Raw genomic sequence first — 13687 nt, 5'->3', positions numbered from 1 at the left:
ATTACCCTCTATGTTTTAGAAAAGGTTTCATCCTCCTATCATTTACGGTTACAAAGTAGAAGCGCTAACAATGATTTCTGCGAAAGGTCCAATAACTCCGTAAGGGGTCAAAGTTGAATTACGCAGGGTGAACTGTATTCGTTTCTCAAGAAGTACTATATGATGGACTATAAAGTTTTTCAATAAGTCTTAAGACGAAAATTTTTTTTGACGGCAGGAAAATAATAAACAGAACAATAACAATAGGACTTTCCACAGAAAGGTGGAAAGCCCTAATAATAAGAAAAGTGAAAAATCAACAATAGAATAATAGAAGGGTCTTCCGCTGAAGACGGAAGACCCTAATAATAATAATAAGAAACAGAGTAAAACCAATATGTTCCCAAACTTTGTTTGGGGAACATAATTAATGAATATTACATAAAAACTAAATGTATACATAAACGCTCTTTCCTTCTAGTACATGTTCCCTACATACAATGTTTTATTACAGCTGAGTGCCAATTTGGTCAACATGTCAGGGATCGAAATTAACTTTTTTCACTACTAGCAAATTTTAACTAGTGGATTATTTTCCAACTAGCAAAATTAAGCTTTTACTAGCATTTTTCAATCGATTGCTGTTTTACAGGAATTTAAGAAAACAAACATGTCTCTATATCAAAATATAGGGGAAATCTTTTAATATCTTCTTTAAAGTGCAATAATGAAAATAAGATTGAGAATTCTTTCATTTAAAATTTAATGAATTATCAGGCAACAAGCATGGTGCATGGTGAGGGTCATAGGGTACACTTGTGCGGTGTACTCGCTGTCCAGAGATCTACTACCTATTTACAACATCATGTGGTTTGAAATCTTGGAGACTGTTTGCGCCAATTTAAACAATATGTTCAAAACTTTTGGAAATTTCATCTAAAAAATTCTAGTGGAAAAAACCCCCCGCGAACTCGAAGTTTTGGGCTATAGAGTGAAACGATGACACTAACTCAGTCATGTGTTGTTTCATGAAGACATGGACGAAATCAACATGCTTGCTATTTAAATCAGACGTCACTGAGATGCCCGAAGTGTGCTTGAAGTAGAACTGACTGAGATGACCTTGGCCTTAGTTATTTATTCGATCCACGTTTACTTTTTCAATACTTGTATATTCATTCTGTAAAGCGTTTCTATGCAAAAGACAAAATTATTGTAAACTTCAAAGTACAGCCAATAAACCGCGAAAATCCAGAAAAAAGATCGTGGTTTTTTTCACTCGCATAAAGTTGTGATCACTTGTGATTTTTTACTCGCAATTTCAATTTTAAACTCGCATTTAGCGAGTATTTCCCCTTAAAGTTGTTGCCTGCATGTTTTATTGCTTATCCTGATTGACAACTCTATTAGTTGGAACTGATCTAGTGTTTGCTTTCTTCGTTTCTTCTAAAACTGGGTTTAGCATATGAAGATTTCTCTAAGTCCACCCAACGTGCCAATCCTTGTTCTCAGATGACTACAAACCCCCGTCCACAACTCACATGCATTACACATAATACTTTACAACAAGAGCACTGTCCAAAATAAAATAAAATTCTTATGATGTGCAATGGGTTTCAGGTATATATACTCATGTAAAAAAGAAACTGTTCAGTGTAGCTAACTTTTCATAGATAATCGTTGATTAACTCACTGAAAACCACGTATATCAGCAGTTGGTCTGATTTCTTTTGCAAGTTCAAAAATGTGCTTTTTCATAAACCACTTAGCAGTTTAAAAAAGCGCAAACTGCCCAAACCCAGTATATACTTGGATGAATTAGATACTGAATTCATTCCTTAAATAGATCTGAATAGAATTGTTTTCAGGTCACATGTTGCCTCTCTTAAGGAATACATTCTGTAATTACAAGAATTTCTGCTTGCACCCGAGTCTGTTTCACTTGAATTGATCATTGTTCCAGGAATGTCCAGTTCTGCCAAGAATTCCAGATAAAGACTGCACTGTATCCCGGTTGCCTTTCAAAGATGGTCAGGGTACATGTAGCCACTGTAGAAATTCATGACAAATTTTAAACTCATCATTGTTCCAGAAATGCACAGTTCTGCCCAGAACTCCAGATTTAAAGACTGCATCCCGGTTGCCTTTCAGTGATGATGGGGGTACATGTAGCCTGTCGAAAGTAATGACAAATTACCATATAGTCAAAACTAAAATATCCTAGAATAAGATAAAATTAAGTCTGGTCTATTTTGAAATCTTATAGGCAAAGAAAAATTGCTTTTAAGAATGTCTGATACATACACTTGATATATTGTAATCTATCTATCCTGCTATCTGGCCATGATATTCAAATCTTAAAAGTACGTATTCCAAAGCAAAGTTCTGCATGTTTACAAGATATTTACCTTACTCAGCTGTTACTATCAGTATCACGGTCACCATCCGTTTGTCAGTTTGTGATGGTTGGAGCAAAGACGCATTGGGCCCAACATATCTGGGCATGAAATGTAATTCCTTGAGTAAATACTCATCATGTATGATCAATCTATGCTCAGAGTTTCCAATTCCAAACAAAAGGGCCTACGACGTTAATTTGACCTCGATCTGCATTCACTTCCTGTGAAAGTGAAAGTAGCCCCGTAGGCACCGAAATCATGGCTGCTGCATGCTGGTGAGTGAACTGAACTTAGTGAACATGAGCAGCATTGTGGATCGGGACTAATCAGAATTGTAATCCTGTATATTGAAGTGTTGTATAAATCACCATAATCGTAAACAATGGAGGTTATTTGTTTTATCAAAATTAAGTTTGGAAATATGTTGGAGGTTAACAGGTTAAACCTTTTTCCGGGTAGCATATACATATTAATATTTTACTTCAACAGTTCAATACTTGTATCTATGAATACATAACAAATTGCAAATTTAGTGTAATTTCAATTAGTGAGAGAGTGCAGGACTTTGTCGCAAAAATCAATCCTCTGCTGTCATAGTAAGGCTGAATGGTCAGATATTTTATCAGTATTATAGTCTGTATATATATGGGCAGTGATGGTTCTGTCACTTCTGCATAATTTCAAGGTACGTGGTGGGTACAGTAATTTTGTGGCGGTGTATGGCTGGCATCAGTCCCTAAACTACCTTGTAGCTGTGTAGAAGTATGTTAGTCTAATGTTACAGCATCTGTCTTGAAGTGTTGGTTGTTTGAAATCTCTGAATATTGCACTGATACATTCTGCTACTCGGTTGGTATGGTCAGAGAGATAACTCTTGCTCCGATGATTTGGGCTCTCTCAATGTTGCTGATGTCCTTAGTGTAGTAAGGATCCCATACAAAAGATACATACTCTAAGATAGGTCATATAAATGAGATATAGGTATTGCGTCGGCTTCCTTTGGGGCAGTTTTGTAGATTTCTTCGCAGATATAGCCTAGGTTTGAATCAGCCTTCTTGGTGATGTTAGAAATTTGTGTTCCCCGCTTTAGGTCTTCAGATGGTAATTCCTAAGTACAGGTTTGATGGAACTTGTTGGAGGATGGATGAATGTATTTTATTTGGTCCTGCCAGTGTGCATCATTTTTTTGTAATAAACAGAGCCTTTAACGATATGAGATATGTAACATCTGCCCCAACCCCTCAATCCTCCCCCCTTCCTCACTTGACAGTGTGTTTTACCCCCATTCTATAGTCAAACATGCATACATATAGTAAAGTGTAGATATTTTTATCCACCAAACAGTTGAACTTTTTTATAAGTTTAAACATATTGTTATAATGTTTTAATTTTTAATTCCAATCTTGTGTTTCTGATTATACTAGTTGAATACCTGCACAAGCATGAGAAATCACACTTTACACATAAATAATGACAGTGTAAGAGAAAATAAAACTAATTAATGCAGTATTGAGCTATTTCACCATGGATTGAACAATATTGATCAAGCATCGAACAACTATGCAGTAAAAGTTTAGAATAAAAAGAATTTCTTATCTTATGAAAATAAATCACAGATCCAAAGAATTAAAAATATTAATTTAACATATATACAGTGATTGGGATAAGCACGCGCCCTGCACCATAGTCGCATTAAATAAAAAAATGGCGCATAGAATATTGAAACATTGCGCCGTTGTGGCGCACATCATTGATATACCTAGTTTGAGATTTTCCCCACTGACTTCGTAGATATACGAACTTTTCAACTTTTGAGCTGATCCCCCACTTAATCTTTATCGATTAATTAAGTGCTTGAAAAATCTTTATCGCTGTTAATGCTGTAGTAATGGTACAACTTTACGTTCTTTTAAGCGCAAGTATGACTTAGATTTCCTCGTGTCTAATCAAACAGTAAAAAGTTATCTGATTTGTTAATGTCGTTAAATTGCAATTTTAATGCGCACGGACTGGAGATTCCATGGAAAAAAAATTCTTAAGCCTGACAAAGGGTAAACTGACTTTAATTTTTTGCCTTAATGATCAGCCAATACTGGCAGGAGCAGAAGGAGACGATGACGCGGACAATCACGATAAGAATCCTTACTTTAATAAAACGTAAATTTAACACAAATAATAAAACTAAAGTTATCCACGCCGACGACATTACAGTCTGTCAGTAGTGTTTAGATTATAATTTATTGGTCTCTCGGACTTGTCATTTTAAAATGTCTCATAAAAATTTCAATATGGCGCATTCATTTTAGAAATGTCACAATGACAATAGCTGGTAACGTGCCATTGTCACATTAAGCAATTTACTTATCCCAATCACTGATATATCTATGTCCATGTAAATCCTTCAATTAACAATCGGAACTTCCGTGTTAAGGGTTATTGATCAGTAAGGGGTTCTTTATCGTGCCAGCACCTACCGTAGCATGGGACTTTAGTTTTTAAATACATTATCAAAGAGACCCACAATTTGAGCGCTTGGAGTAGTACTGTATCTGTTGCTTTGTTTATTTTTAAAAGTTTATTTTACTAATAGATGTATTTGAAGTTATAAATATGAATAAAAGAAAAAAACGTACATTAAAAATGTTCTTTTCATGGTGAATTTGTGTCCGGTCCATGGTGAAATGAATATTATACGAAACTCTGTATAGCTACCCGAACATCTGGAAATTTCCTTTAAAACTAAAATTGTGGATAGAAGATACAAATTCGCGCATTTTATAGATTTAACAATTATCGCATCCTAATTTGCTCAATACTATGCATACTTTAAATCAATTTCCTATTAACATATTCACTATTAACAGATTTATGTAATATATTACTACATGTTGTCATCTCCAAATGACTTAGATCCACCAAAGCGTGTCCACCACTTTACTCTCATTTTTGCTATTTCGGGGTAGTTTATCGAAAATGAAAGTAGGTTTTCAATTAATTTCACAATAATTGCTGATCAGGTAGAATTCAATTATAGTTTATAGGGACATCATCTCATATGTGGTTGAAATTTTAAAGGTGCAATCAATAGCTCATTTGCAAGCATTTCTTAGTTTATTGGCAAAATTTATTCATGTATAAGTATAGATATCTGCTATCTTATAATTGGTCGACTACAAATGAAAACATTTCAGTTGAGAGCGAAAGTTTCGGTTATGTGGGGATCTTCAACAAATTATCTTAGTTTCTTGTTTCATGTTTTATATCATATGCATAGTAGTTTATCAGGCTTAGCTCTAGCTGATACACATGTCATGGACAAGGTGAGACAGCATCTGGAACCTAGGGCTGCCTTGTGCTCAGAGCCAAGATATCTCTATCCAGGCCCATCGTCAAGGAGCTATCTCGCCCTTAAATTTGAAATCATAAATTTTCCCATTAATTTTGTATGTAATAAAATACATTTATGAATTAACAATGCGATAATCAATAAATAATTTTTTGTAAATAATGCAAAATAGTAATATTTAGTCTAATACCTCCTCTTTTCGCCAATCCCAGTAAAGTTAAATGTATTATGTAATTCCCTGTTCCCGTTTGTTATAAAAGGGAAGGAAATGGGCCAGTCCTTTGTGAGGTTCAAAACAGGTTCATTGTGAACAGGTTTGGCACATAAAAGAATCCAGGGCTCAACATTAACTTTTTTTCCTACTTGTCCATTCGGACAAGAGACAAAGATATTTACTTGTCCGAACTTCAACTTCATTTGTCCGAAAAATTTTCTAAAAAGGATTTAATATCGTCAACTTGAAAACTGTATTTAATTTACTTAATATACAGTCTATTTTTATACCTGCTTGATTGATTTTTTAAAATCTTATTCTCTTGATAAAAACAACAAACGCATAAAACAAAATTTTATCTAGACTTCCCATCTTGAATCAATGACTTCGTAAGATCCGTGGATGCATTCTCTCACCAGAGGGCGCGCTACATTGTGGAGCGTAGCGTAACGCCCTCTGGTGAGAGATTGCCATGGATGATTGAAAGTAGTACGCAATAAGTGAACACCAATCCCGATTGAGTATGACTCAGCTAGTTTACATAGCGATCGAACTTCATTTTCCATGCATTTTACATGTACTTTCGACTCTCAACTACCGATAAACTTTTCACAAAATTGTTTGGAGACTTCTTTACATAAAAAAGCACTTGTCCAATCGGACAAGTGCCCATCAATATTCACTTGTCCGAAATGTTTTTCCACTGGTACCGGACAAGCGGACAAACGTAAATGTTGACCCCTGGAATCCCCACTGCTTAAAGGCCTTAAGTGCCTAAGAAGGGGTCTAAATCCCTGACATTTGACAATATGTGTATCAATAGGAGTGAGATATTATTGAGTGGGATGTGCAGCGGTACTCACACAATTATTTTCTACTAGCCTTTCTTAACATTTCATGCTTCTAGTTGAAAACCATACTTCAATTTTGAGTAATTATACTTCTTTCAGACGATGAATCATGATGATCCCTTTGATCTCAAAAAGCCAAAGAAATCAGAGAAAAAGGTATGAAACAGTGTGTTTAGTTTTCTGTATAGTGTTTTATGTGTGGTAGATGGCCTGAGACATAATTGTACTCGTATTTAGATATCCTGAATGCTTTATAGGATTTTACATAATAGCTATGCATATTGCCAAATATTTGACATATGTCACTGTTAATAATCTTATCAGAAATCTAGTTGTGACTTTTTCCATAAAGCAATCTTCATTTTGTGTGACTATTTTAGGCTATAAAAGTAATCTATTGTTATATCTGTTAATATGTTGAACATGTAGATTTATTATTTTATACTTTGAAATTAACTTGGCAATGTATGTTTATAGCATAGTAAAATCACGAGGATGGTCAAGAAGATCATTTTTGCATTTAAAGAGTTACTTACAAACTTGAGTGATGCATTCTATGTTGCCTATTTGTTTTTGGTTTTTTGGTGTTTTTTTTAGATCTCTGTACTTTTTTCAGATGTAATGCTAGCATAGACTTATAAATTTTACCTTGTTTCTTCTGAAAATTTTCATAGAAACTATTCAAACATTGTACACTCAGGTATGTGGTTTCTTAATGCTTGTCAATTATCTCATATGGAGATGTCACCAAGACCAGTGAAGGTCTTCAAATTCAGGCCTTTGCTCAGCCATTAAACAGTGAGGGTTCTTTAGCATGCCACACCCACTGTGACAATGAATATCTGTTTTTAAAGTCATCTCTGAGGACCTGTAACATTCACACCTGATACCAAGAGTTTGGCTATGGAACTGTCACTACCTGTTTTAATGACTTAGGTTTGTCGCGGCCAGGATTCAAACCCCGACCTTCCACATGCGAGGCGAATGCTATAACCTCTAGGCCACCGTGGCAGTTTGTGTTTTGATACTACCTGAATGTCACTACAATGTTTCGTATAAGAATCTATGTGTATACTGATATGTGTGTCTTAGAAAGAGTGGAAGGAGGTAAACATCAGGATTCACCTGAATTTCAAATTAAAGTATTCTTTTACTTTCAGGGAAAATGTCCTAGCATGATGAGAAAATAGGGAACAGTACTATTGCCTCACATAGAGAAACCAGTAAGGAGAATGATGCATTTTCAGGTATTAGAAATTAAATACTTCTTGCTGTTACATGTAGCAACAATGAGAGAGAGAGAGAGAGAGAGAGAGAGAGAGAGAGAGAGAGAGATCCTTTACTTTAACAAGAATACAACATTTGTAATTTGACACTACCTGAATGTCACTACATGTGTGTTAGAATCTATATATATATATATATATATATATATATACACTATGGGTGTGTCTTAGAAAGTGGAAGGAGAGAGAGAGAGGAGAGAGAGCATCTTTTAATCCTTTAGTATAACATGAATACAACTTGTGTGTTTTGACACTACATGAATGTCACTACGTGTATAAGAATCTATGTGTATTATAATTTGTGTGTCTTAGAAAGAGTGGAAGAAGGAGGTAAACATCAGGATTCACTTTTACTTTCAGGGAAAATGTCCAAGCATGATGAGAAAATAGGGAACAGTGCCATTGTCTCACTTAGAGAAGCTAGTGAGGAGAATGATGCATTTTCAGGTATAAGAAATTCAATACTTCTTGTTGTTAGCAACAATGAGAGAGAGAGAGAGAGAGGGGGGGGAGAGAGAGAGAGAGATCCTTTACTTTAACTTGAATTAAAAAAAATTTACATTTAGACACCTGAATGTCACTACATGTGTGTAAAAAAAATTTCATTTTGAAAGAGAGGGAAGATGTTAAAAAAGGAGAGAGAGAGAGAGAGAGAGAGAGAGAGAGAGAGAGAGAGAGAGAGAGAGAGAATTATCCTTTAGTTTAACTTGAATTAAAAAAAATTACATTTAAACACCTGAATGTCACTACATGTGTGTAAAAATTTTTGTCATTTTGAAAGAGAGGGAAGATGTTAAAAAAGGAAAAGGAGAGAGAGAGAGAGAGAGAGAGAGAGAGAGAGAGAGAGAGAGAGAGAGAGAGAGAATTATCCTTTAGTTTAACTTGAATTTAAAAAAATTATATTTAGACCTGAATGTCACTACTTGTGTGTAAAAATTGTTGTCATTTTGAAAGAGAGGGAATATGTTAGAAAAGGAAAGAGAGAGAGAGAGAGAGAGAGAGAGAGAGAGAGAGAGAGAATTATCCTTTAATTTAACTTGAATTTAAAAAAAATACATTTAGACACCTGAATGTCACTACATGTGTGTAAAAAAAAATTGTCATTTTGAAAGAGAGGGAAGATGTAAGAAAGAGAGAGAGAGAGAGAGAGAGAGAGAGAGAGAGAGAGAGAGAGAGAGAAATTATCCTTTAGTTTAACTTGAATTTAAAAAAATTACATTTAAACACCTGAATGTCACTACATGTGTGTAAAAAATTCTGTCATTTTGAAAGAGAGGGAAGATGTTAGAAAAGGAGAGAGAGAGAGAATCCTTAATATAACAAGAATACAACATTTGTAATTTGACACTACCTGAATGTCACTACATGTGTGTTAGAATCTATATATATATATATATACTATATGTGTGTCTTAGAAAGAGTGGAAGGAGAGAGAGAGAAAGAGAGGGAGAGAGAGCAAGCATCTTTTAATCCTTTAGTATAAACTGAATACGACTTGTGTGTTTGGACACTACATGAATGTCACTACATGTGTATAAGAATCTATGTGTATTATAATTTTGTGTCTTAGAAAGAGTGGAAGAAGGAAGTAAACATCAGGATTAACCTGCATTTCAAATTAAAGTACTCTTTTGCTTTTAGGGAAAATGTTCAAGCATGATGAGAAACTGCGCCATTGTTTCACTTACAGAAGCCAATGTTGAGGATGATGCATGTTCAGGTATAAAACAAATTAATTACTTCTTGCAACTACAACATTAAAAATGAGAGAGAGAGAGAGAGAGAATCAATTTTTATACGCCCCTCGAAGACGGGATGTATTATGGTATGGCTCTGTCCGTCTGTCTGTCCGTCTGTCCGAACCTTGTGGGCAGGATACAGACTGAACCATAAGCCCTAGGACTTTACAACTTGGTACATTTGATCACCATGATGAGAGGAAGATGCCTATTGTTTTTCAAGGTCAGAAGTCAAAGGTCAAGGTCGTAGTATCACTTATTAGGAAAACCTTGTGGGCAGGATACAAACCGAACCGTAAGCTCCAGGATATTATAACTTGGTATATTTGATCACCATGATGAGAGGAAGGTGCCTATTGTGTTTCAAGGTCAAAGGTCAAGGTTGTAGTATCACTTATTACGAAAACCTAGTGGGCAGGATACAAACCGAACTGTAAGCTCCAGGATATTACAACTTGGTATATTTGATCATCATGATGAGAGGAAGGTGCCTATTGTTTTTCAAGGTCAAAGGTCAAGGTCGTAGTATCACTTAGGAAAACCTTGTGGGCAGGATACAAACCGAACCGTTAGCATATTTATGAAGTAGTGCATTCTAAGGCTCTCCTTCTTTATATATTGATATCCATTTCTACAAGCATAATAATGAATTAGCTCACAGAGGACATTGCTAACTTCACTAAAATATGAATCCCACTAAAATATGTTTTCCTTGAGCAAAATTTACGGGCGTATTATGCCACGTTGGCGTTGCTCTTGTTGTTATTTTGACACCTGATTGTCACAACATGTGTGTAAAAATTGGTGTTATTTTGAAAGAGAGAAGAGGTTAGAAGAGAGAAAGAATCAAATTTTTTTGGCACCTGAATGTCACTATGTTAAAATTGGTGTCATTTTGAAAGAGAGAAGAGGTTAGAAAATGAGAGAGAGAGTGAGAGAAGCAAACATTCTTTAGTATAACATAAATATTTCCCTTCACATTTTGATTGATTAAATATTGTTTAACGTCCCTCTCGAGAATCTTTCAATCATATGGAGACGTCACCACTGCCGGTGAAGGGCTGCAAAATTTAGGCCTATGCTCAGCGCTTACGGCCTTTGAGCAGGGAGGGATCTTTATCGTGCCACACCTGCTGGGACACGGGACCTCAGTTTTTGCGGTCTCATCCTAAGGACTGTCCCATTTAGTCGCCTCTTACAACAAGCAGGGGGTACTGAGGACCTATTCTAACCCGGATCCCCACGGGCTTTTTACATTTTGAAGCTATCCATGAATTTCAATACATGTGTATAAGAATCCGATGTATATAATGTTCTTTATCACTTAGAAAGAATGGAAGGAGGAGGTTTACAAGATAGAGATAATATGCATAACTATAAACTTTCTAATGTGTTGTCTTTCAGTAGAGGTGTGTATTGATCAAGATTTTCCGATACGATACAATACAATATTTTCTGATGCGATATCTGATATATTGGATTTACAATGTAGTTAAGCATTTTCTGAAGTAAAATATCAAAATTAAAAAAAATGAAGTGGTTTAATATCTTTTATTTCATAACAAAACAAACAATGACAATTAAAGTCTGAGGAAACACCAATGTCACAATGTAAAAGCGGGGCTTAAAGTCTGAGGAACCTCTGATGTCACAATGTAAAAGCGGATATTAAAGTTTGAGGAACAATCTCTCACCAGAGGGCGTTACACTACGCCCCAGTGAAGCTTGCGTAGCACGCCCTCTGGTGAGAGAATGGTCTGAAGAATCGTGTTCCTGTTAGAAGCCATTTTTAAATTATGAACTTCGATCCCAACTATTAAAAGGGCTATTTTTAAACCCGATATATCGTATCGTCGAAACACCATATTGTATATCGCTAGACAGGCGTATACCGGTGCATTTCGATATATTGATATATTGATTCACCCCTATCTTTCAGGGATATTGCAGTCAATGACTGTGATTCATCTTATAATGCAAAAGTTGGAGATACGCTCCTGCAGGTATGAGCAGAATTTATAATTTGTAAATGAACAACACATGAATAAAAGTTGAGAGAGAGAGGGGGGGAGCAACCTGCTTCAGGATTTCAGGAATCTTAAATCTATATCTGTATAAGAATTTTTTTAATGTAAAAAGAGTAAGAGAAGAAAGTATACATATTAAAAAAGTATGGCTGCATTTGTAATATCTCTGTGGAATTTCAACGCAAATATCCTGGCATGGATTGGTTTTTTCAGACAGTGACACTGATGCAGAAGATGTGAAGGATTATATGCTTTTAGGTATGAACAAAGTTGTGGTCAACGACAGAAGAAAGACATCAGAAATGGAGAGAGAAAAAAAGATCTCAGTAAAAGAGATCAGCTTGTATTTCAGACATTCTTTTCTGTAAATTTTGACACTTTACCTGATTGTTACTACATGTGTATAAAAATCCATGTTGTTTTGAAAGAGAGAGTGAGTGATCGACTTGACAAGGAATTCACTTGACAAGGAATTGGTGTTTAGCGAATAATGATTCATCACACTTGTCAGAAAGGTCTCTTTTATATAGTTTATACTGACAAAATTTTGGTCTGGTTTCCAACATTGCAAACATTGTAATACGGAATATATAGCTTTAAATCAATTTCATTTATTTATTTTTTTTAGTGAAGGACCCTGATTATGAACCAGACCACTGCTCCGACAGTGATTCAGACTTTCTAATTGAAGGTAATTATCTCTTTAAAGTCATTTTCCCCTGTACTGCAGTACTCAGCAATTGAAACAGAACAATCTTATATACATATATTTACATTCACTGAATTTTTTCTCTTATATTTCTATTGAAATTGACATTGCTTTCATCTGGAGCAATGAAAGCATGTTTGTTGCAAACTTGTTGGATCCAGTTTTTTTGTACCATCTTTCTGTGTAATCATTACCAAATATGGGGCGTCATCAAGGTTAAAGGGTGCGTTGGCTGTTCTGTTTAACGTAACAAATGGGTCAATTATATGATATTTTAGTACTTCAATCTAGTTTATATTTGAAAACAATACAACAAAATATAAATATGAACAATGAAATGTCTTTCTTTGTTGCTTCATCGGGTGATGAAGGTAGCAATCATTGCACAAAAAGTTTACATAACCCGTTTACACGGGTTATGAATTTTTTTTTTGCAATGCTAGCTACCTTCATTACCCGATGAAACAACAAAGAAAGCATTTTATTGTGTAAATAACTTGTTAGCTCACCTGAACCGAAGGTTCAAGTGAGCTTTTCTGATCAACATTTGTCCGTTGTCTGTCATCGTTGTTGTAAACTTTTCACAATTTTATCTTCTTCTCATGAACCACTGGGCCAATTTCAACCAAACTTGGCCACAAGCATCCTTAGGTGAAGGGCTTTCAAGTTTGTTCAAATGAAGGGCCATGTCCCTTTCAAAGGGGAGATAATCACAAAAATGCAAACATAGGGTGGGGTCATTTAAAAATCTTCTTCTCAAGAACCACTGGGCCAGAAGAGCTGAAATTTACCTGAAAGTTTGTTCAAATGATGGCTCCCAGGGGTAGGATGGGGCCACAAGGGGGATCGTTTTACATACAAATATATAGGGAAAAACCTTGAAAATCTTCTTTTCAAGAACCACTGAGCCAGAAAAGCTGATTTTTACATGAAAACTTTCTGACATATTGCAGATTCAAGTTTGTTCAAGTCATGGCCCCCGGGGGTAGGATGGGGCCACAAGGGGGATCAAAGTTTTACATACAAATATATAGTTAAAATCTTCTTCTCAATAACCACTGAGTCAGAAAAGCTGATATTTACAAGAAAACTTTCTGACATAATGCAGATTCAAGTTGTTCAAAGCATGGCCCCGGG

General features: G+C 35.4%; 1 protein-coding gene and 2 long non-coding RNA genes across 4 annotated transcripts in view; 1 reads left to right on the top strand and 2 right to left on the bottom strand.

Annotated features, from left to right (window-relative positions):
* LOC125658650 (uncharacterized) overlaps nt 1-13687 on the bottom strand; it is a 57460-nt gene that overhangs the window by 28190 nt on the left and 15583 nt on the right. The window lies entirely within an intron of this gene.
* LOC130052933 (uncharacterized) lies at nt 545-2576 on the bottom strand. The gene is made up of 2 exons (XR_008801320.1): nt 2388-2576; nt 545-2152 (listed from the first exon to the last, which is right to left on the bottom strand). It is a non-coding gene; the product is annotated as an uncharacterized LOC130052933 (long non-coding RNA).
* LOC130052934 (uncharacterized) lies at nt 2563-13389 on the top strand. 2 transcript variants are annotated; one of them, XR_008801322.1, is made up of 7 exons: nt 2563-2653; nt 6889-6945; nt 7950-8036; nt 8436-8522; nt 9717-9795; nt 11754-11817; nt 12470-13389. It is a non-coding gene; the product is annotated as an uncharacterized LOC130052934 (long non-coding RNA). The 2 variants fall into 2 exon arrangements; XR_008801321.1 differs by having other exon boundaries at nt 2629-2712.

Source organism: Ostrea edulis, chromosome 3 (genome assembly GCF_947568905.1).
Source record: "Ostrea edulis chromosome 3, xbOstEdul1.1, whole genome shotgun sequence".
Classification (NCBI taxonomy): domain Eukaryota; kingdom Metazoa; phylum Mollusca; class Bivalvia; order Ostreida; family Ostreidae; genus Ostrea; species Ostrea edulis.
The sequence above is the reverse complement of the archived record's forward strand: the minus strand, read 5'-3'. Positions and strand labels throughout refer to the sequence as shown.